We start from the raw sequence: 23,670 nt of genomic DNA, 5'->3' as shown, positions 1-23,670 counted from the left end.
TGTCATGGTCCTGGGTCGTTGACCCAGCGTTTTGTGTTTTGTGATTATTTCCCTCTGTTCTAGTTATTCTGTGTCCTCCCCCCTTGTGTCCGGTTCGGGTCCTAGATTTCCTGTTTTGTTCTGAAAGTCTGTGTCTGTTGTCATTGTGTTCAGCTTGTCTCCTCCGGTCCTCATGTGTATTAGGTTAAGCTGTTCTTCCCTCCTGTGTGTGATTACCTGATTACCTTGTGTGTGTATATTTAGTGGGTGTTGGTCTGTGTTCGTTGTCGGCTCGTCTGCGTTCTATGGTGTTCCGTTCCTGTCTCTGCGTCTCTCTGCCCCGCACCCCTTTTGTATGGTCTCAGGTTTGTCATTTAGTTCTCCCAGTTTAGGTTTCTTCAGTTGTTTTGTCATGTCTCACTGCCTGTTTTTGCCACTCCACCACTTGTAAATAAACATCACTCGAATCATCAGTCACTGCCGCATTTTGGGTCCTCCTTTTCCTCCAACACCACACGGCTCACCCCGCCAGCCGTGACAGCTGTGAACGCAGAGTGATAGGAGTGCACTATTATTTAGTCTGGAGGAGGATGTAAAACTCTGAGACACGGTTCAATGAGTCAGAGAAGCTAACCAATGACAATACTGAGGTGCGTTATTGAGGATATGCTGAACTGTTGGTAAGCTGTTATTGCTGCTGTTAGCTACTGTTAGCTGTTAATAGCTGATATTAGTGAGATTATCTTTGAAGTGGATCTGAAATTGTTGGACACTAGGGCTGGGCGATATGGCCTAAAATCCATATCGCGATATAATTTGAAGCACGTGCGGTAACGATATATATCGCGATATATTCTTTTCTTCTGTATAACGCATTTTCCACACTATAAGGGACACTTAAAATCCTTTAATTTTCTCAAAAATCGAGAGTGTGCCTTATGTATGAATTCTGGTTGTGCTTACTGACCTCGAACCGATTTTGGCAGAAATCTGTTAAAAATGTTTTAGTACAACTTTGGTAAGCCGCACTGCTTGATGGATTGTCAGAGCATTACGGCTGCCGTAGTGAGGAGCTTCGCGGAGCAATCTGGGTCCAAAACTCCGTTCGCTTCAGGTCCCAAAGTCAAACAAACACAGAGTTAAAAACGGTCGAAATTCTTTTATCTTTAATTAAATCATCAGCGTTGCTGCTTTATCGGGTGCAGCAATCAAGTTTAACATCCTGGCATCCATGAAAATAGAATTTATTAAATTTAACGGAGTTACAAGTTAACAGGACGTTAGCTCGCTAGTTTACACGTAAACATGACATACCATGTTCTGACAGAAATTTTTGAAACTAATTAAAACGTACAGCTCTGCTATCACTTCCAACATAAATGAAGACAGAAAACTAAACAGCAGTGGCGTTTGCAGGGTTACTGAAGTTTGACTACTTGGTATATAATTTTGTGCTACGTGACTGCTAGCGACACAGCTATGTTAGCATAACATTAGCACAGTGAAGCTGGAGGATGAACGCCAAATTTTTTCCACTCGATAAAAGTTAATGTGAGGGATTCTGGTGGTTAGGGACAAATGCAATCGCATAGCAGGATGCTATACACGGGCCAAACTTCAGTCAGGAGAACAACTGAGATTATTCATCCACAATACGAGGTTAGTCATTAATATACTGCAACAACATGGGAATAGAACAGATGTGAGAGAATTCAACATTAATGAATCAATGTTACGGAAGTGGAGGAAGCGCAGTTTTTGGCTTTCCCCATATTTCAAAAGTGCTTCATCTCTTTGCTATGACTGTCGTCCGGCATAATTTGCAGATGATAATGGTTGTAGCTGCTGCGATGCTTTCGACCAAAACAGTCGCAGCTTGATGACATCATCAACACGCGCTATCGCGGTAGAGTGATATAGTCAAAATCTATCGTTGGCCAAATTTATATCGTTTATATCGCCCACCCCTATTGGATACTGTTTGCTCTAATGCTTAATGAATAAACGCTCAAAAGATGTGAGAATGTAATCAAACTGTTTATCAGAGGGAAACTGTGATTTTTAGAAAACTCAAGCCTAACATTAGCTGGCACAATATTAGCTTATAAACAGCTGTTGTTGTCAGCTATCTGGAGACGGGAGGGTCACGTGTCTAATCTGCTGACAATAAGTCATTCTAACAATATCTGGAATAAATGAGCACATGTCTGCAGGTTTTTGTGTATTATAGGCCTGCCTTCATTTTTGGAGATGAGGCTTGAGGTGTAGAAGGAAGAGAATGAGATTTTTATTAAGATGCCAATTTCTTTGGTGAAGGGAATCAATCCCATCTGAGATGATAAAACATAGGTATGATCCTTCATATCTTGAGTGTGAAGGTGCAGACACAAATTTAAATGTACCTCAACAGCATGCAAACACTCATAACTTCTCTTCTCCTCTACCTTTTGGTTTACTACATGTGGCCACAGACATAACACAATTAGTCAAAGGAGATGTCTTTCCCCGCCACTTTATTCAAATATGGTTGGGAAACATGGTAGCTGCCACAAACCGGTGCCGACTCCTATGTATTTGTATTTGTCATTTTAACTTTATAAGAATGCATCAACTTGCTGGATTATGTAAATGCAGACTACCCCATGTATATTTGTGAATAGTATTTTCTTTTCTATTTTTCTATTAAAAAATCTCAGAAATGATTGACTTTAAGGTCCTACTCACATTTGCTCTGTGCCAAAGCCCAATTTTACTCCTAACCCTAAAGCTTCCCAAGTGTGCTTCATTTTAGATTATCGCTCCTTATTATTACACTCTGCTTTTTTTAGTGTTGCATTTGTGGTGACGTATCAATTATTTAACACAGTTTTATTATTCTCATCTAAAACCATTTTCAGTCTCTGTCGGATCCGCTTCTCTTGAGATTTTACCATGTCGATGGTAAAATTTGTTTGCCTCACGCGTTCATTAAGCAACTGATGCTGTGCCCTCTGGAGGATTTTTGTTGCCCGGAAACCTTAACTGAAGAGCTCATTTGCAGACCCTTAGGAGTACTCCTGTTTTGTCGGCATCTGAGGCTGAATCTCAGGTGGTTCCTGTAGTCCGCCGTAAGACGGCGGACTACAGGAACCACCTACAGGACTACCTACAGGACTACAGGCAACGGGCAAGACACTTCACCCGTTGCCTACTGGTGGTGGTCAGAGGGCCCGGTGGCGCCAGTGTCCGGCAGCCTCGCCTCTGTCAGTGCGCCCCAGGGTGGCTGTGGCTACAATGTAGCTTGCCATCACCAGTGTGTGAATGTGTGCGTGAATGGGTGGATGACTGGATATGTAAAGCGCTTTGGGGTCCTTAGGGACTAGTAAAGCGCTATATAAATACAGGCCATTTACCATTTACCATTTACGTGCTGTTTGCTCATACTGACGTACAACCTTTAGGCAGTCCTCGCCAAAGTGGGTTAAAACGTCTTGATGCATTCTCAATCATCCAGGAAAGTAAATCTCCAAAAGTTGATTCTGTTCATCTGGACAGGGAGCACCTTTAAGACCGATTGTCTGCATGATCGACTCTGTCACCTATAACATCTCCAAGTTTCTGGCTTTGATCCTCAACCCGCTGGTGGGCAGCTCTGAACACCACATCCAGAACATCCTGGATTTTGTTGAGAAGGTGAGAGATGTCATTATGGAGGCAGATGAAACCATGGTCTCGTACGACGTTACATCTCTCTTCACTTGCATCCCAGTCACGGAAGCGTTGGAGGTAGTCCGTAAGAGATTACAGGATGACACCAACCTCAGCAACAGGACCACTCTCAGCATCGACCAAGTGTGTTTGCTTTTGGAACTGTGTCTTCATTCCACCTACTTCACATACAAGGGTCAGATCTACAGGCAGAAACATGGGTGTGCCATGGGCTCCCCAGTTTCACCCATCGTGGCCAATCTGTACATGGAAGAAGTGGAAAAGAGGGCTTTGCTATCCTACCCTGGAACACCACCAAGCTATTGGTTCAGATATGTGGATGACACCTGGGTGAAAATCAAATCTCAGGACGTACCACATTTCACGGATCACATTAACTCAGTGGACCGACACATCAAATTCACCAGGGAGGATATGAAAAGTGGCAGGTTAGCCTTCTTAGGCTGTGAGATTTCCATCAGTAATGGGGGACATCTAAAAGCTGACGTGTACCGTAAACCTACACATACGGATCAGTATCTAAGGTTTGACTCTCATCATCCACTGGAGCACAAACTGGGTGTCATCAGGACGCTACAACACAGAGTGAACACCATCCCCACTGACACAGCGGCCAGTGAGGCAGAAGAACAGCACATCAAGAAGGCCCTGAGTAAATGTGGTTATCCCAGCTGGACTTTTGTCAAAGCTGGAAAGGCACCTAAAGAAAGCTCCAGCCGATCCATGAGAGAAGAACAACCGCTGCCCAAGTGAAAACCTGTAGTGATCCCATATGTGTCAGGAGTATCGGAGCAGTTGAGACACATTTTTTCTAATCACTGGGTCCCTGTGGCTTTTAAACCCCAAAACACGCTGCGCCAAAAATTGGTCCACCCCAAGCATCGGGTCCCCCGACACAAACAGAGTAACATAGTGTACGCTGTTAAGTGCCAGGAGGATTGCCAGGATTTATACATCGGGGAAACCAAACAACCTTTGGCGAAGCGGATGGCACAACACAGAAGAGCTACCTCGTCAGGCCAGGACTCTGCAGTCTATTTACACCTACAGGCCAGTGGACACTCTTTCAATGATGAGGATGTACACATCTTGGACAGGGAGGAACGCTGGTTTGAGCGCGGAGTCAAGGAGGCCATTTACGTGAAAAGGGAAAGACCATCTCTGAATTGAGGAGGGGGGCTAAGGGTACATCTTTCGCCATCTTACAATGCTGTGATTGCAGCCATTCCCCAACTCTCTGTGAATGGTACTCATGGCCATTGATCAATGGTCAATGGTCATGAGAATTTGCATAATTAAGATTAAGGAACTGACCTCCCAGCCCATTGTTCCTTCAGTGGGCTGGTTTCAGTCATTATGCAAATTATAAGATTTGGGGAAACCTGCAGTCAGCTGAGACTGAAGAAGTCACTTGGATGAGTGACGAAATGTTTCTCTCACAAAACGCTACGACCAGATGAACAGAATCAACTTTTGGAGATTTACTTTCCTGGATGATTGAGAATGCATCAAGACAGTTCTCAGTAATGCGTCATGGAGGCTACTGAGGCTAGATGCATATCTTGTTCTAGTCCAACTAAAGCACTCCTGAGAATCCCTTTAAACTGGTCAGGGTACGGTTAAGTGGTGACACTGATTAAGCAAAGTGGGCTCTGGAGGTCAAATGAGATTGACCGTGGTATGGATCACCCAGTCCGAGTCGCTTAGATCAAGTCTCACACTGAAACACACAAGTCTTTTTGCACGACTATCAGACCTCTTTTAGGACACCAACATACAACAGGCTCTTTTTTAGAAGCTGAGACTAAAAAAAAGCTGTTTTTTAATAGCTGAGATTTGATGTGAAGTGGTCCAATAGAAAACATGGATGTTTTGGAAATGGATCAGCCTACCCTGTGGGATTGTTCCAGTGGCTTTCACAGAGGAAAACCAATTTCATAGAAACAATTTAGATAAGCCCCAGTCACCTACCCTGACCCGAATTCGTTTGAGTCTACCCCTTTCACAGAACTATCATTATGTGGTTTTAGAAGTCAAAGACTCCATTCGGGCCCTTGTTTGCTAAAAAACACTCAGAGAAAAAGATGGCCTGTCTGAGACAGAAAAGCATCTTCAATCTCTAAAAGACTATCTGTATGAATAAAAGATAAATAACTGGGGGAAAAAAATAGAATAAAGGCGTTGAGAAAATGTCTCTGTAATGCAGTCAGAGGATGAAGCTGACCTTTGAAATTGTCTGTCAAAAAGTGAATGTCTGGAAGGTGGGAAAAAAAACAAAAACAATTTAACCACTTCAGGATTGAGTTGAAGGGCATGACGTTCCCATTTAGCACCAGCAACAGCAGTGAAATTAGCAGTGGAGACACAAATTCACAGCTAAGTTAGCAGCTTTTCAAGAATGTACTAAAGTTGCAGTCATATCAACCATTTAAGCCGATTTAGACATACACAGCTATGGTACTATTATCTGTTTTTTCAGAAATACAACTAAAAACTTGGTTGAAATGCTCTCTGTGGTATGATTAACAATTAATGGCACTAAATATCATGCTTCAAGCTAAATGCTAGTTAACATTTGCCAATAAAGGTTTTGTTTGTTTTTTTCTGTATTTTTGTACTTGCAGGCTGGGTTATGAAATGGTAATGGCGCTAGATGAAAAGTTAAGCTTTTTTATTTCAAATTCTTTAAAAATAGTTCACAAGATTCCTTTCATATAAACCATTCATTCTGCTTCGTTACCCAATCATTCATCCCACTGGTATAAAACATGTTAACCAATAAACTAAACATCACCAATAAGTCATAGTAGTGAGTAGTAGTTCTGTCCTGACACAACCTGTCTGAATTCCTCCTTCAGTCACTGACTATCAAGCAGTTTTCACATTTGAACTTCAGACAATTTTGGAAGCAGGAAATAGTCTGCTTCAGACATATTCACACTACTGTAAATAATATGTGTAGTTTAGGAGACTACTTGGATAAAGCTTCGGGAAGCACCACACACGATGCCCATCCATTAGTGGGTAAATGCACTGAACTATTAGCTGTACAACCAGCCCTCAAACTGAGGTTTGATATACTAGGAAACTGACAAGTTAAAGCTGGCAAATGTCCAATCTGACTGAGAGAAAGGTTTAGGGCTATGGTGTACATGTGGCAACAGTTTCTTCTACCACTATGAGTGTGTTATGTCTCAACTACCAGTCCTGATTTAAACCTTAATTATACTCTGTCGCTGACACATCCACGGAGAGCTGGGAAACCATGACCGACTAGTCATTCCTATTAAACTTTGAAGTTCATTGCCTGGGGTGCATGTGTAGCTGTTGAATTGTAAAATAAAGTCTCCGTGGATGAGAGTGCACGGTCAGGCAGGAACATGGATATGTGCAGGAACGCTCATGCTTGCTGTCCCATGATGAAATTTACACTCCTCAGACCTTAGTGTACTTGTGGATTTGGTAGGCAATAGTGTTCATGAACTACCCTTGTACAACTTGCCTCACATGCCTTTTTCTTAGTGATCAAAGCCAACAAGACAAGCCGTTTTCAATTCATGTCTGACCAACCCTACATGTTGATTTCAAGTGCTTTTAAGTTGAAGATAAATTAACTTCTTTAGAACTTTCTTGAAGACGTGCTACCTGCTGCGATTGCATTATAATTGATAATGGTGTCATAGGCCACCACTATTATAGGTTTAATAACGCCCTATCCAGGTGGACATAGAAAGCCTTTCATCCTTTCTGAAACCATCTCTCTTTTATTTTTTGAGACAACCATGACCTATATGACTGCAAACCTACACAGATAAAAAGATAAAAATGATAGATTGAATAGTCTCTACAACGGCCAAATAGGAGCTCCACATAATGCCTGAAAACATACTCCAGAAATGGAAGCTACAGTGTTTCAAATCTCCAGCAATGAATTTACAGGCAGTCTTAAAAAATAACACAGCAGTTGATTTCATGAATTGTCCACCTTCAACCAGAATGGGGACGCCATAGCAAACAAGAGCCGCAATCCTCTGCTGTAATAAAAACTGGAGAGCTTTTGAACTTCCAGACACTGCATTTGGCTACTGCTGTCTCCAGGATAATGACAGCTGGCACTCTTCTGAGCAAATGGTCTTGATTTGACAATGACAAAATACAATGCGCTACTGATTCCACTTCCTTTCACTCCAATCAAAGTTGCGTATCACCTTCTGTTGATTGTTGTCCGAAGTGCCTCGAAGTTAAATTGGCGTGGGTGGCCTGGTAGGATGTAAACCCTTAGCTGGTGCCATGGCTCTAGGCATTGAGATATATTGGGAACAAAAATCCTCCTTCTTCCACTGACAATACCACACTAAACCCATTCAGCCACAAATAGAACATAAAACTGTGCTCAGTCGAATTGTCTTGAGTTTCCCGTGAAGCTATATGGTGACAGGAAGAGCAGTAAGCATTCAAAGGATGTTAAATAGCAGTATTGCATTTACTATAGGAACATTAGGTCCAATTTCACCACTTTTTTTTTGTCTGTTTGCCATGCTTTGCTGCATTCTTTCCTTCTCTTGCTAAGTGGGTGCCCTCATGAAAACACAGGCTCTTTGTGCTGATAATTTCAAGTCTTGTCTCGGTCTCTGTGGAAATCCCATTTACCTGTCAGTCTTCAAACAGCACCACGTCTTTTGTGCTTTTCTTTGTGATAAAGACTCCCGTGTGGAGACTGGACTCTGGTTTGACAGACGGAGGTGGGGAGTGTGGGGAGGATGGGGGGAGACAGAGAGGTGGGGGATGGACTGTGCAGGAAATGCTCAGAGTAAGCAGCCGGAGTGATGAAAACATATTGAATGCAAATTTGAAGGGGTTGCAGAAAAATGCACAGGAAGGAGACTGGAATTCCAATATGCACTGTATTTTGTGCTATGACTCGTCTATGCTGTAATCACCTGAGCTACTTATTTGGTTAGATCCATCTGAATATTCTGAAGAGCCTTGTGCTTTTAAAATGTTAATAAGATGCTGACCGCGTAATAATGGAATAAAAGAGGTAAAGAAACATCAGTGCACACTAATTAGGTTTGATGTTTATGATCTTTCTATCAATCGCTCCTCCTCTTCATCCCCTTCTTGCTTTCCATCATCTCCCTTTCATCTCTTGATCACTGGTTATTTGCAGGTTACAAGATTGGATTCGCTAATTGCGAGCCAAGTTCCCATTTGCCACTCAATCGCCTCCCATTGGTTAAAACCTCCAAGAGAATCATTTTTCTTCCAACCTTTCTCCCATTTCTCCTTCGTTCTCTTTTGACACAAACTCCGAATGTAGTTCTGAACAAAGCTGTCATCTGCACATCTGTGAGAATGGCAATGCGTAGGAGTGAACATCCAACATGCGCGCTTGTATTGAAGGGCGGTTGTCATTAAAGTGCAGGTCTGGGAAATAATTCATCATGAAACAGAAGCTGTTGATAATTTGCATGACAGAGGGATACAAAATGATGTAGCATGGAGAAGCATCTTACAGCTCTGGTTCCCCATAAATCACTCTGAGCCATTAGTCACCACGAAGCATCCCCTTCCCTGTGTCCTCCAGCTACACACTGGCACGGGATTAAAACAAAACAAGAAAAAGAACACGCAAATGTAACCAGTATGTAACAAAATATATAAACAATGGGCAAATCAGAAGATTTCAGGAACGACAGGAGCCCAGAGGATGGGTAACCACAATGAAAACACAACTGCAAATGATGAAGCAATAGTTCAACTGTATTTGAAATTTGTGCACTGTATTGCCTTTACAATAACAACCAAAATTGTGTGTGCGCGCACAGATACCCAAAATAAAAAAAGAAAAGAATGTTAGACCCGGGTCTTTTAAAGTGTCAATAGGATCCAGATCAGGCCTGTTTGGTGATCTGGTGAGTTATTGGTGTGAGTTCAGTCCACGATCGATGTATGGTTTGCACTGTTTTGTCCTACCACAGTTCAGGCAACCAGACTTCAAGATTCAATTCCAAATGGGCTGTGGCTCGCCATCCATTGCAATGGAAAATTATTCCTCTTCTGCGGATTTCCACAAAGTCTGTAATCCAATGTTCTCCGAGGAGTCTCGGCTCCTTTCTCCAACTCAAAAAACCTGACCTAAGAGTGAGGTCAGAATTACTTCAAATGAACACGGTTCACACTTAACTAACACTTCTGTTTAAAGTATAAATCATGAACAAAATGTGTTTCAATTTCTAATGTTGTACAACTAATCAAATTCTAAACGTTTTCATTACATGGCAATGTAGCTATCACCAATCATTAAAGCAATTCACACTGCTCATTAAAAGCAGCAAACTCAATATACTCTGCTCACGGTCAAGTAACAACAGTGATGAATAAAAGTAACACAATAAAACATTTCAATACAACAGATAGACATACTGTTTTTTCCTTAACCTAACAACAGCTAATAAGTTCTCAACTAACGCTTAACAACGGGAGTGAGCGTTTAGCACACTCGCTAGCTACTTGCATAGTACCGTCACCATTAGCGTTTGTTTTTTGAAGCGAACAACATTAACATTTCAGGATGCCGATCAGCGGCTATAACAGTTTCGTTACTCACCAGTGCAAAGCACTTCGTATTCATAAAACTAGCTTCGGCTATCCAAATCTGGCGGCTAATCAAGCAGACACCAACAGCTTCGCTGTTTCAACAGCTACCACGTTTTCCCCACAGGTACTGCTATGGCGCGTGTGGTCTAAGCAGCCTTAGCAGCGCAACCAAACATGAAAAACAAGGCGGGACAAACAATCCCATTGGTTGGACTGCATTTGTATCCAGGTCAAAAAATAACCTTTGAGAAACAAAATAAATAAATAAATAAATAACACAAATAATGCAATTCCATACAAAATAATTTGGATTTTTTCTTTAGAGTCCCTCTCCAATCATGAGTGCTTTTAACTGAACAAAATAAAACACCTTTAATAATAATTACAATAAACAGTCTCTAATTCCATCTGTTTGCCACTGGGCTACACTCTCCCCTCCTAAATTCATGCAAGTCCCTTTGCATGGGAGATGGCTGTGACCTCACCACTTGAGAGAGTGGCTCCTGGTAAGTTCCAACCTCCTTACTCTCTTGCAAAGCATCAGTAAAAGCTAAGCTCAAGCCTTGGAATAAGGATTGCACAATAGATATCAGTGGATTACCCAACTGGGTGTACTGCAGTCTTTCTGGCGGACCTCTATTCCTCACTGAACGTCGAAGAGTGTCCGTTTTATCACCTTCCACGCTCTGTTGTGAATCTTCTTTGTTAAAGGCCTCAGGCTCACTGTCAGTCTTCTCTGCTTAGAAGAACATCTCCCTGAAAGGTGGATGTGTCTGCTAAGTCATTTCCACTTCCAGGTACATCAGCAGCTGAGCGTTTTTCACTCACGGCATCCAAGGCAGTATCCTCCAAAATGATTTCTGCATTTCCATGAGACAAGTCTTCTCTGACTACCGTATCATTAACAGCTAAGCAGTCTTCAGTTAAATTTATCTGTGCTGCCTCACCATCATCGGTGTCAGGGGATGATTTTGGAATCTCGTACAATGTGGTGAATCGAATGGTTTCTCTGGGACGCCTCTCACGAAACCAAACGGTATCCTCCTCTGTCTCAGAAGGTTCAGTCTCATCATACTGTTTAGCTGATTGCCGTGTTACAGGCTTGCGTGTGGAGTTTGTCATAACAGGCTTCTCCTTAGTGGGTGTGACAAAACCACAAGGGAGTAGGAGATCTCGATGGACAGTTCGCCAAGGAGCGTCTCTGTTCTCAGGCTTTATTGTGTAAACTGGGAGATCTCCCGCCTGCTTTACCACCACATAAACATCTGACTCCCACTTATCAGCAAGCTTATGTTTCCCTCTTAGGCGTACAGCACGCACTAAAACTCTGTCTCCTTCTTCCAATTTAGAAGCGGTTACACGCAAGTCAAATCTGGTCTTATTCTTGTCAGCAATTTTTGCTGCGTTTTGTGCCGCGATCCTGTAACTCTCTTCCAGACGTGACTTCAAACTTTGCACATATTGCGAATGTGACTTGTAGCCGTCGTCTCTGAGGGGAAGACCAAAAGCCAGGTCAATGGGCAATCTGGGTTTACGGCCATACATTAATTCATAAGGTGAGTACCCTGTAACGTCGTTCTTTGTACAATTGTACGCATGAACCAATGGTTTCACAAAGCTATGCCACTGTGATTTGTCCTTGTTTTCCAATGTGCCAAGGATGCTCAACAGCGTCCTATTAAAACGCTCTACAGGGTTTCCCCTAGGATGGTAGGGCGTAGTACGAATCTTGTGAACACCCAGGATGTTGCATAGTTCTTTGATGATGTGTGACTCAAAGTCAGGCCCTTGGTCACTATGCAAACGTTCAGGAATGCCGTAATGGACAATGAAATTATCCCACAGGCACTTGGCAACTGTTTGAGCTTTCTGATTGGGAGTTGGGACGGCAATGGCATACTTAGTAAAGTGGTCTGTAAGTACGAGGACGTCCTTAATATTGCTCCTATCAGGCTCAATGGACAAAAAGTCCATACAAACAAGCTCAAGAGGTCTGGTGGACTTTATGGTGACCAAAGGAGCAGCTTTTTCAGGAAGGGATTTTCTCAGAACACAGCGATCACAGGTTTTAACCTTTTTCTCAACATCTGCAGCCATCCTTGGCCAGTAAAACCTTGTTCTCACCAGGTCGAGAGTGCGTTCAATCCCTAAGTGGCCCATATCATCATGGAGGCTATGGAGGACTGTGTCTCGAAACTGCTCTGGAAGAACAAGTTGCCAGGTTACACAACCTCCATCTTGTCGTGTTCGGTACAGTATTTGATTGTGTAGCTCAAGGCGACTGAATTCCCTGATTAGTAAGTGAATATCGGGCAGTTGCTTTCTAACGGTGGGTGGAACCTTGTCCCCAGTCTCGAGTTGAGCTATAATTTCCCTCAAACACGGGTCAGCTCGTTGTTCTGCCCTTAGCTGCTCTACTGGCATATGGGGAATAACTGGTAACCCACCACACTGATCTTCATTCACAAACTCATCTGGTATAGCAGATACAGACATGGCCAAAGAGTCTACCAGGGTGAAAGCACAATCCATCTCTTTGTTTTCACTTGGGCTACAGCCAATGAGGTGCCTCTCACAGATAGCTGGGACCACGTCTGGGCCAAGAGTGACTCCTTGACCAGACAGATGTGTTTCAGTGAACCGCTGTATACGTTCCTGCTCTTTTTGTGAAACGGTGTCATTGAGCAGTTCTCCATGTGGTCGTCTTGAAAGACCGTCTGCATCAGAATTTAACTTTCCAGCTCTGTACTGAAGCTGGAAGTTAAACGTGGAGAGTGCTGCTAGCCAACGATAGCTCATTGCATCCAACTTGGCTGTAGACAGAACATATGTTAAGGGATTGCTGTCAGTTACAACCATGAATTGGCTACCATAGAGGTAATCAGAAAATTTTTCTGTAACTGCCCACTTTAGAGCTAAAAACTCTAGTTTGTGGGCAGGGTAGCGAGACTCACTCTTGGACAAACCTCGGCTAGCATATGCTATTACTCTCATCTGCCCCTCCTGCTCCTGATACAAAGCAGCACCCAACCCCATAGTGCTGGCATCCGTATGGAGAGTGTAGGGCAACTTAGGGTCAGCAAAACCCAAGATCGGAGCAGTAGTTAGCTTTTCAATGATCGCTCGGAAAGCTTGTTCACACTCTGGAGTCCATCGCTCACCAAAGGGTTTTTTCGGATCATGATACTGAGGAGTGTTAGCTTTGGGCTTGGTACCTTTGCGAAGGGGTGGGTAACCTGAGGTCAGATTGGTGAGGGGCTTCACTAGGTTAGAATAGCTTTTAATGAAGCGTCTGTAATACCCTGCAAAACCAAGAAAAGACCTCAGTTCTTTCAGATCAGTAGGCACTGGCCAAGTTTGCAGAGCCTTCACTTTTTCAGGGTCAGTCTCCACCCCATTACGAGACACAACATGTCCCAAGTACCTCACTGATGTCTGAAAAAATTTACATTTCTCAGGGGATAATTTCAACCCGTACTCTTTCAGACGGTTGAGAACTTTGATCAGTCGGGTCTCATGTTCTTCCAGCGTTTTAGAGAAAACAATGATGTCATCAAGGAAGACAAGAACCTCCTTCAGGTTCATATCCCCCATGCATTTCTCCATGAGACGCTGAAATGTGCTTGGAGCGTTCGTAATGCCCTGCGGCATACGGTTAAACTCCCAAAATCCAATGGGACAAACGAAAGCTGTCTTCGGTTTGTCAGCCTCTTCAACCTCAATCTGGTAGTAACCAGATTTTAAGTCGAGGACAGAAAACCACTGGGAACCAGTCAGCGTGGAGAAAGTCTCCTCCAAGTTTGGGAGTGCATAAGCATCCTTCACTGTTTGCAGATTGAGCTTCCTGTAATCAACACAGAGACGCACATCCCCATTCTTCTTCCTCACCACCACTATGGGAGAAGAGAAGGGTGATGTGGACTCCCTGATCACACCTGCCTGTTGAAGTTCTAGCAAGTGCTTTCGGACAGCTTCCAGATCATTTGGGTGTATGGGGCGTGCCCTGTGCTTAAATGGAGTCTCATCAGATAGCTTGATTTGGTGTTTTACATGATTAGTTCTCCCAAAGTCAATGTCATTTTGCGCGAAGACCTCCGGCATATTGGCAAGTTTTTGTGTTACTCTCTCTCTCCACTCAGCACTTATGGGTGAGTCCTCGAAGTTGAAGTTGAGGCCTAGCTTCTGCTTGGTGCTAGAATCTGGTGTCACCACACAATGCTCATGTGAGAGAACACGATGAAATGCACTGATTTCCCCAATCACACACTTCTGGGGAATAACAACATCATGATCCAGCTCATTAGTCATTACGACTGGCACTTTATATGGCGCTTTCTGGGGCAAGTCAATGAGGCAAGGTTTAACTAACACCCCACCTGGCAGTGCTGACAAGGAGGGATGTTCTAAGAGGACAGATTTCTCAGTGGTATGACTGTTTACATCAATGAACCCCTCTAACACTACGGTTTGTCCTGCTGGAACTAGCTGTGGGTCTTTTCCGAGCGAGGTGACCAGACCAAGGCGGTTATCCTTGCACTGCCTGTGTCGCAGCCCCAAAATCTTTAGCACTGCTTTGTAACCATATTGTGATGGTTCATACTCTTCAGGACAGGTATCACGATGGAGTTCGTAAAGTAGATCTAGTGTGTTAGTACCTATCAAAACTAGTGGCTGGGGGACTGTACGAACATCTGGAACCACCAATGCTAGTGTGGGGACTTCAACCTCAGCACCTAAAAACTCTTTGGGGAATACAACATTAATCTCAATGTAGCCTAGATAAGGCACAGATTGGCCATTGGCTCCTTCAACCTCCAAAAGCTCAAAGAGAGGCCGGATCTCATGTTGTGACAGGTTCTGATTGTAAAACGACTGGGGAACAGTGGTGACTTGAGAGCCTGTATCCATTAAGCAGCTAACACAATTGCCCTCTATTTGAACCTGTGCTGTAGTTTTCGCCCCTATTAAACCTTTGGGTAATTTGAAATTACCACGCTCAGCATTCAATGTTAACATGGCACCCTTCTTAGTGGTCACTTTAGGCTTCTTATCAGCGGGACGTGTTTGACCCGTTGCAGTCCCCATCTGTCCCACGACAGGGACTGAATTCAGTTTAACGAAGGTGTGTTTCGGTGTTGGCTTTCCCATAACTGCTGACGGATTCTCAGTTCCTTTCTTTTAGCAGCTACCAGGGCAGGATTTGGATCTGACTCACAGGTGGCCACAATATGACCATCCTCCCCACAACGGAAACAGTACCACAGTTTTGGCTTTACAGTTAAAGCGCTGTGTGGAGGGGGCCCTGGTTCAGTCTTTGCATGGTCAGGTTTTTTAGTTTCATCTTTCTGCATGTGTTCTTTCTTAGAAGCAGTGGGTTTTCTTTGTTTCATGAGTGCTGTCAATTGACTCTTCAAGTCAGCAACTTGCTTCTTTAACTTACTTAGGTCACTTGATTCAGATTCAGCTTGTGTTTCGCTTGTTTCCTGAACACTCTGTCTATGGGAGACAACCTTAGGTTTGGTAGTACCAAGGTGCCGTTTCATTCTACTAGTTTTTGTTTCTTGCCTATTTTCTGCAGTACGCAGCAGCAACAAAAGCTCAGCGAGTGATGGGGGTTGTCGATCCTTAAGTTCTAGCTGCAAGACAGCAAGCAAGTCATGATTCCAACAACCCCTGTAAAATTGTTTCAGGAGGTGTTTGTCGACCTCTTGTGGCTGTACACCTCCCCTGCGTACAGTACGGTTCAATGCCACCTGCAGGCGATGCAGGTAAGCTGAGGGTTTTTCTCCAGGATCTTGCAACGTGTTCATGAACCTCACCAACAATTCCTCCCCATCCTCAACTGTGCCAAAGGCAGATTCCAATAATTGCAGGTAGGTAGATGGTGGCGCTTCAGGTCCAAGATGTCGAACTACATCTGAAGCAGGAATGAGGAGGCTCTCGAGAATTTTATGAGTCTTCTCCAAGTCAGAAACAGAAGTGTCCTCCATCATTAAATCAACATGAGAGCGCCAAGTATCATAATCAGCTTCATTATATGGCCGGGGAATCTTCCCAGAAAAAGCTCTCAGTCTCAAGGTGGAATGGGTACGTGACATCTTATCATCACTCTTTACAATGTGTTCAACCACAATTCTCTGTACGTCTGGTGGGTTAAGCTCACCAGGATTTAGAGTCAGGGATCTCTTGGTTCCAGAGCTTAAAGTCGGTGTGCGATATTCATCATCAGCGTGGCCAAGCTTAGGACAGACTGAAATACCAGCTGATTCAATAAAAGTAGCAGGGGTCTGGCTGGGCCTGTCAGTATGATCAACTTCCTCTATTTCAACCTCAGTACTGAGTGCAACACTTTCTTCGGCGACACCCACAGACTTTTCAATTTTTGTCATCACCTCTCTCAGTACCTCTTCAAAATCTTTCCCACTTAGCTTGGCTATTCCTCGCAGTTCACTCAGGTAAGTATCTGTGACACTCCCCCCAACTCTCTGGGAATAAACATCTGTCAAAGCATGTACAGAAAATACTACATCAGGATTGGCAGCTGAGGGGTGGACATAGGGCAACAAGGGTCCTAATGTTTGCACTGCTACTCCTGAGTTATACTCCACTATCTGATCCTTGTTGAATTCAGATACTTGATCATCAATGGTGAGGACCCTACTAATAGAGCCGTACTGCTTTAAGAACTCAAAAATCTCTTCATCCTTTTCTGATCCTGTTACCCCACGCACTATGACAGCATTTGGGACCTTAATACCTAATTTTTCAACAAAATCCATCTTTTGGTGCGACAGACGGTCTTACCAAAAGCTCAATCACACAAAATATGCTTCACTATCGTCACCCATTAATTCAAGGCTCCTGGCTGGCTCGCCACTTTTACACTGTAACCAGTATGTAACAAAATATATAAACAATGGGCAAATCAGAAGATTTCAGGAACGACAGGAGCCCAGAGGATGGGTAACCACAATGAAAACACAACTGCAAATGATGAAGCAATAGTTCAACTGTATTTGAAATTTGTGCACTGTATTGCCTTTACAATAACAACCAAAATTGTGTGTGCGCGCACAGATACCCAAAATAAAAAAAGAAAAGAATGTTAGACCCGGGTCTTTTAAAGTGTCAATAGGATCCAGATCAGGCCTGTTTGGTGATCTGGTGAGTTATTGGTGTGAGTTCAGTCCACGATCGATGTATGGTTTGCACTGTTTTGTCCTACCACAGTTCAGGCAACCAGACTTCAAGATTCAATTCCAAATGGGCTGTGGCTCGCCATCCATTGCAATGGAAAATTATTCCTCTTCTGCGGATTTCCACAAAGTCTGTAATCCAATGTTCTCCGAGGAGTCTCGGCTCCTTTCTCCAACTCAAAAAACCTGACCTAAGAGTGAGGTCAGAATTACTTCAAATGAACACGGTTCACACTTAACTAACACTTCTGTTTAAAGTATAAATCATGAACAAAATGTGTTTCAATTTCTAATGTTGTACAACTAATCAAATTCTAAACGTTTTCATTACATGGCAATGTAGCTATCACCAATCATTAAAGCAATTCACACTGCTCATTAAAAGCAGCAAACTCAATATACTCTGCTCACGGTCAAGTAACAACAGTGATGAATAAAAGTAACACAATAAAACATTTCAATACAACAGATAGACATACTGTTTTTTCCTTAACCTAACAACAGCTAATAAGTTCTCAACTAACGCTTAACAACGGGAGTGAGCGTTTAGCACACTCGCTAGCTACTTGCATAGTACCGTCACCATTAGCGTTTGTTTTTTGAAGCGAACAACATTAACATTTCAGGATGCCGATCAGCGGCTATAACAGTTTCGTTACTCACCAGTGCAAAGCACTTCGTATTCATAAAACTAGCTTCGGCTATCCAAATCTGGCGGCTAATCAAGCAGACACCAACAGCTTCGCTGTTTCAACAGCTACCACGTTTTCCCCACAGGTACTGCTATGGCGCGTGTGGTCTAAGCAGCCTTAGCAGCGCAACCAAACATGAAAAACAAGGCGGGACAAACAATCCCATTGGTTGGACTGCATTTGTATCCAGGTCAAAAAATAACCTTTGAGAAACAAAATAAATAAATAAATAAATAACACAAATAATGCAATTCCATACAAAATAATTTGGATTTTTTCTTTAGAGTCCCTCTCCAATCATGAGTGCTTTTAACTGAACAAAATAAAACACCTTTAATAATAATTACAATAAACAGTCTCTAATTCCATCTGTTTGCCACTGGGCTACACAAACGCATGCAAGGAAGAAGAAAACTTGTGGTGAATGAAAGAGAATGCAATAAACAAAGGTTTGGTGAACAGCATGATTAGAGACAAGACATTTGGGTTTGCTGATGTATCTACATTTTCAATTGGACACCATCAGCTAAAGCTCCCAGGTGTCCTCCCTGACACAACCACAGAGGAGAGTGTAGACCTGGTGACACTGGAGGCACGCAGTCACCATTAATCAGCGATTGCTGTTATACATGCAATGTGTGTGACAATCGATCCTGGTTCCTGGTTAGAAACTGATGGCAAACCTCTGTGACTCTATCCTACCCCCGTCACTCAAGAGCCAATCGACAGCCAAAAAACAAGAGAACGTCTTGTTTTGCATTGCTGCGCTGGTGCAGTTTTTCCTCCCATTATCACCAAGTGTGATTGTTGGGGTTTCAATGTATTGTTGTAGAGTTATTACCGGACAAATAAAGCCCTTAAAGGTGAAGGTGTTTGGGAGTTTGTGGTACAGAAATAAAACTGAATTAAACTGAACTGAAACTGTGCACATAAAATTATAACCTGCTGGGCAAAAAGGGTTTTAAATGGCTTTTGGGGCAAATTTAACCTGTAAGAGATTTGACCGAGTCTATAAGTGCAGTTTCTATGACCCAAGTGCATGCATTCACCCATCCATCTATATTCCCTATTAACTGCTTGCCCCAATTCAGTGGGGATGGAGTCTATCCCACCTCTCTTAGGGCAAAAGGAAGGTAGGGCACACCCTTAATAGGTAGCTAGTCTATCACAGGGTGAACACAGACAGCTTCAGATTAGGTGCAGGAATTGCTAAATGGTTGATGAAAGTCACTTGAAAGACTTTGATGCTGCCAATTCTCAAGGAGGGAGAGCAATAACTTAATAAAATAAAACCCAAACTTGAAAAAAAAAATCAGCTACCAACAGTGGACGCAGCCAGCCGTTATTTGTTCAACCGTCCATTGTCATTAACTGTAACTTTTGCATCTGTGTGTGTATATATATATATATATATGAATGATAGAGCCCAGAACATGATATTTTGAACTCACTTTGAAAAGTTAACAGAACAATTGATGAACATATTTGATTATTGAGGCGTAGCAGAGAGAGTTGTTTTGTCTCCTGTCCTCCTGATTCCAGAACCACAGCAAAACCACGGAGGGGTTGGCGAGAATCCAGGAACCAACCACCAGAAAGGGGAACTCAAAAGAAGCACAGAGAAACCTCTCAGAAAATTTGTTGTTTAGGTTGTATAGAAGATTAAAAGCTCGTTAGACAGAGGTTATAATGTGAGTATAAAAGTAATGAAGAGTAATGAGAGGGACTTTAGTAATAGTTTGCAGGATTTCTATGTTATGTAAATTGCCCAAACACAGTGTTCAGGCCGGATATGCTCTACCCGTTAAAGGGGGAGAAGAAACCAGGAGTAAGTTTTAAAGAGGAAATGGGTTAACTCTATAGAGGCCGTTTCCAAAGATTGACAAAAATAATCTAGGACCTTTTACCAGAAAAAGCTAATTATATCTGTTTTTAGTTCACAGTAGTTATTGAGGAAGTCAGTTAATTAGGTTAACTAATTTTATTAGCTAAAAGGGGGAAATAAACATATATTCTTAATGCTTATTTTCTGTTTATATTGTTTTATAGAGCCCAGTGTAGGAAAACGCCCTTGTGAGTTAGAATGTAGGCCAAAAGTCACAGAGTAGACTGCACGTCTTGTGCAGAAACAGGAAGTATAGAAAAGCGGAACTAAGTAATCTGTGTGTCGGTGTGACGCAGTGCAGAAATATATATACGGATTTAGCTGGCAAGAATTCAGACCTGAGCGTGTGTGTTCGTGTGTTCAGGCCTCCATTTCTGGAAATGTAAAATAAAGATTATTTTATGAGCTTGACCACTCTGAGTCCAGTCTTTCTCTGTCACCAAAAGAATTCAAAAGAATGGAATTTAATAGTGGGAACTCACTTCCCACAGCTTCACAGAGCAGCAGCACTGGGGTGACATGAAAGCCTATGGTAGCTCAGCACAAATAATCAGTGCTAAACACAATTTTTAGCTGAAGCGTCCACTGACAAGTCAAAAGAGTCTGCCCTTTATTAGTAGTTCTACCATTCACTATGCTATTAGCACTACCTTTCCTGGATTCTGTTTCAGTGCAGTAGTACCTGAAATGATACATCTTGACCTATGCAGCCCTGGTATTCATTCTGAAATCCCAGTGCTACATCCTTAACAACTTCCACCTTTGGATGCGTTAGAAAAAGAGACAAAGACAGACTAAGAGAGCAAGAAACAGAAAAGGCAGAGCATTACTCAGGCTCATGATTAAAACAATGGGGTTAAAGGCTTAACCATGCCCTCTTATCAAATTCCCAGTGGGTGATAAATGTGTCTTCACTTTTGAACAGAGTAAAACCCTTGCTGATAAAGACAACCAACGGCAAGAGAGAGAGACTGTGAAAGACAGAGAGGCTATGCAGAGCAATACACTGCTTATCTTTGCTTCTAATTACCTATTGTACAACTCTTCAGCCGCTAGTAATGCTGGGAATTCCAATGAAATTCTGTATTTTAATTTTGTTGGGTTATTTTTCCCCCTCTACACGTAAACAGGTTTGGAGGTGAACAAAGTCAGCAGAGAAGTGTGTCTGTACATTCATCCATCCCAGTGTGTAAGTGAGCTCATCCTTAATGTAGAATATAAACCTTGCAGGAGGAGAGAGAAGAAGGAGAGCAAAGAAATCTAATTACAGTACTCCATCTATAAGGAGAGGCGAGGCTGAGAGCACTGCTGGGATTTTGATACTCCACTTGCCGCTGAAAAGTAGACAACAGACCCCGGCGATGGGAATTCAATCTTCTCTGAGGAGTTTCTGGGTGTGCGTAAAACCTGTTTTCTCTAAATTCAACATCCTCGATGAGTGTAAAAGCCTACAATTTTTGCATGCCTTTCTTTCTCTACTTGCAGTATCTAATTCTGTCTGCGCTGGATTTATGTACTGTGGAAAAAAGGAAAAAAGAAAGAAAAAGAAGCAAAAGTGAGGTACTTTGACATAGTGTACAGATACACAGACCACACTTAAAGATATACAGATATGCAGACATCAATGAACATACTGATACTAGTCCAAAATGAACAGTAAGGTTAAATTAAGGTATTAAGTATTTAGGCCCCTGCTTGTCCTAAACATGATGTGCATATAAAACTTATACTAATGATCACAAAGTAATGCTTATTAGCCAAAAGCTGAGGCTCCAGACTACTCTAAGATATTTCACTGTTTTTGGTATCTTGGCTGTGTGAGCAGATATCCCTAATATGAACATCTCATGCAAATGGAGAGTGTTAGGTCTAAACATTTAAACTCAGAAGGTTAGTGTTCTCCAGTTCCGATTTGTTGTGCATTTTTCACAGTTTTACCATAGCTTGGCAAGTAGCTGCCAAGTGTTTGCAGTCAACTTGGCATATTTGATGAAAACTATTCGTAACTGTGGCAACCTACTAGCAACCGAAGCAAATGTACAGTACCGTTTACCTTTTTGCGATCAGCAACCACTCCCCAGCTGGAATACAAACTTCTTTGACCAGTGATTACCAAGAGGTCCACTGACTAGTCTCTAGGCCTACATTGATAGGGGTTTAGCAATCGAATTTACAGTGGCTGGCAGCAATTTCCAGCAACCAGTTTGCAACCAATCGCTGGTTAACATTTGTCCCTAGTGACCGGTGGTTGTCAGATGGTCAATGACCAGTCCAGAAACCTTTATGGCTTAAGTCTAAAGGAGTTGCCTCATAGTTTTAAGGTTTTGCCCAATTACTACCAATGAACTGAAACTAAATCGTAGTGAAAAGGTGTTCAACCAGGTATGCCATAATAGAAGATAAAAACATAAGAGCAGTGTGTCCAACTTGTTTTGTTTCATAATTTTAATGAAAAGTCTCCAAAGCCACAAAAAACTCCAGACTTAATTTATCTGTACTTTTGAAATGACTATGTTGCAAAACTCCAAACATATTAAATAGAGAGAGTGAGCTCACATTTAAATGCATGATTTAATATTAACCAAATCACTGTAAAAATCACAAACCATAGTAATTGCTTATGCAATTAAAAACAGGAATTTCTCAATACTAGTCCAGAGGGCGTCATCACTGAGACAGGGTATCATTAATACAAGCTGGAACGCACTTAACAGTTCCCAGTGTGGAACTCCTCGCTCTGATGAGCCAGAAGAAGACTAATTGGTGCTGCACCTTTCCCATGTGCATCTGTGCTGCTGAGATAACGTATAGATACTTAATGTACAATATGTCACGCATAGAAAAACAAACCACTGCACACTAATTTATATGCATAAATCACACACATACACAGACACACAAACTGTGCCGAAAATAAAAAATAGTTGCTCAACAACCACAAGCACACATGTTCTGTGAGATGACGAAGCGGGGAGAAAGACGACAAAAAGCTCTAAAATCTATTAAATGAGATTCTTTGTCTGCAGGGGACTATAATCGCTCTTTCCATCATATGCTACTGAGTGGTTTGGGGGCTGCAGAAAACACAGCGGCAGCAATAACAACATCACAAGTGCTGAACCCAGCAGACGCCACAAAAAGACGCCTTTGGAGTGGTCGGAGAAATCTGTTACACACAGCAATGTGTGCTTTTAAGGAGTGAGCTGATGCCAAAGAGACCTTTGTCTAACATCCAGTGATCCTATTACAAGGCCTGTAGTTCAGAATTACAAGAAGGGAGAAAGAGAGAGAGAAAAAGCTGTCCAAGTCAACATCTTCATTCTTGCCAAACTGCTATTTGGCTCAAATATGAACTTGGAACTCCCACCGTCCAAAGACATGCAGCTTGTGGGGATAGGTTAATTGGATAATTCAAATTGCCACTAGGTGTGAATGTGCGAGTGAATCTGAGTGTGAATGGTTGTCTGTCCCTATGTGTTAGCCCTGCGACAGACTGGCGACCTGTCCAGGGTGTACCCCGCCTCTCGCCCTATGACAGCTGGGATAGGCTCCGGCGCCCCCCGCGACCCTGAAAAGGATAAGCGGTAGCGAATGGATGGATGGATGGATG

At 42.6% G+C, this 23,670-nt stretch overlaps 1 protein-coding gene and 2 long non-coding RNA genes across 3 annotated transcripts in view; all 3 read right to left on the bottom strand.

Annotated features, from left to right (window-relative positions):
- Nucleotides 1-23,670, bottom strand: part of cpped1 (calcineurin-like phosphoesterase domain containing 1) — a 73,532-nt gene that overhangs the window by 10,924 nt on the left and 38,938 nt on the right. The gene's annotated exons all lie outside the window — the stretch shown is intronic.
- On the bottom strand, nt 9,433-11,010 carry LOC143419795 (uncharacterized). Its single transcript, XR_013099803.1, has 2 exons — nt 10,298-11,010; nt 9,433-9,825 (listed from the first exon to the last, which is right to left on the bottom strand). It is a non-coding gene; the product is annotated as an uncharacterized LOC143419795 (long non-coding RNA).
- On the bottom strand, nt 17,282-18,560 carry LOC143419794 (uncharacterized). Its single transcript, XR_013099802.1, has 2 exons — nt 18,147-18,560; nt 17,282-17,674 (listed from the first exon to the last, which is right to left on the bottom strand). It is a non-coding gene; the product is annotated as an uncharacterized LOC143419794 (long non-coding RNA).

Source organism: Maylandia zebra, linkage group LG8 (genome assembly GCF_041146795.1).
Source record: "Maylandia zebra isolate NMK-2024a linkage group LG8, Mzebra_GT3a, whole genome shotgun sequence".
In the NCBI taxonomy this organism is placed as follows: Eukaryota; Metazoa; Chordata; class Actinopteri; order Cichliformes; family Cichlidae; genus Maylandia; species Maylandia zebra.
Note: the sequence above shows the minus strand (reverse complement) of the source record. Positions and strands in the feature narration are given on the sequence as shown.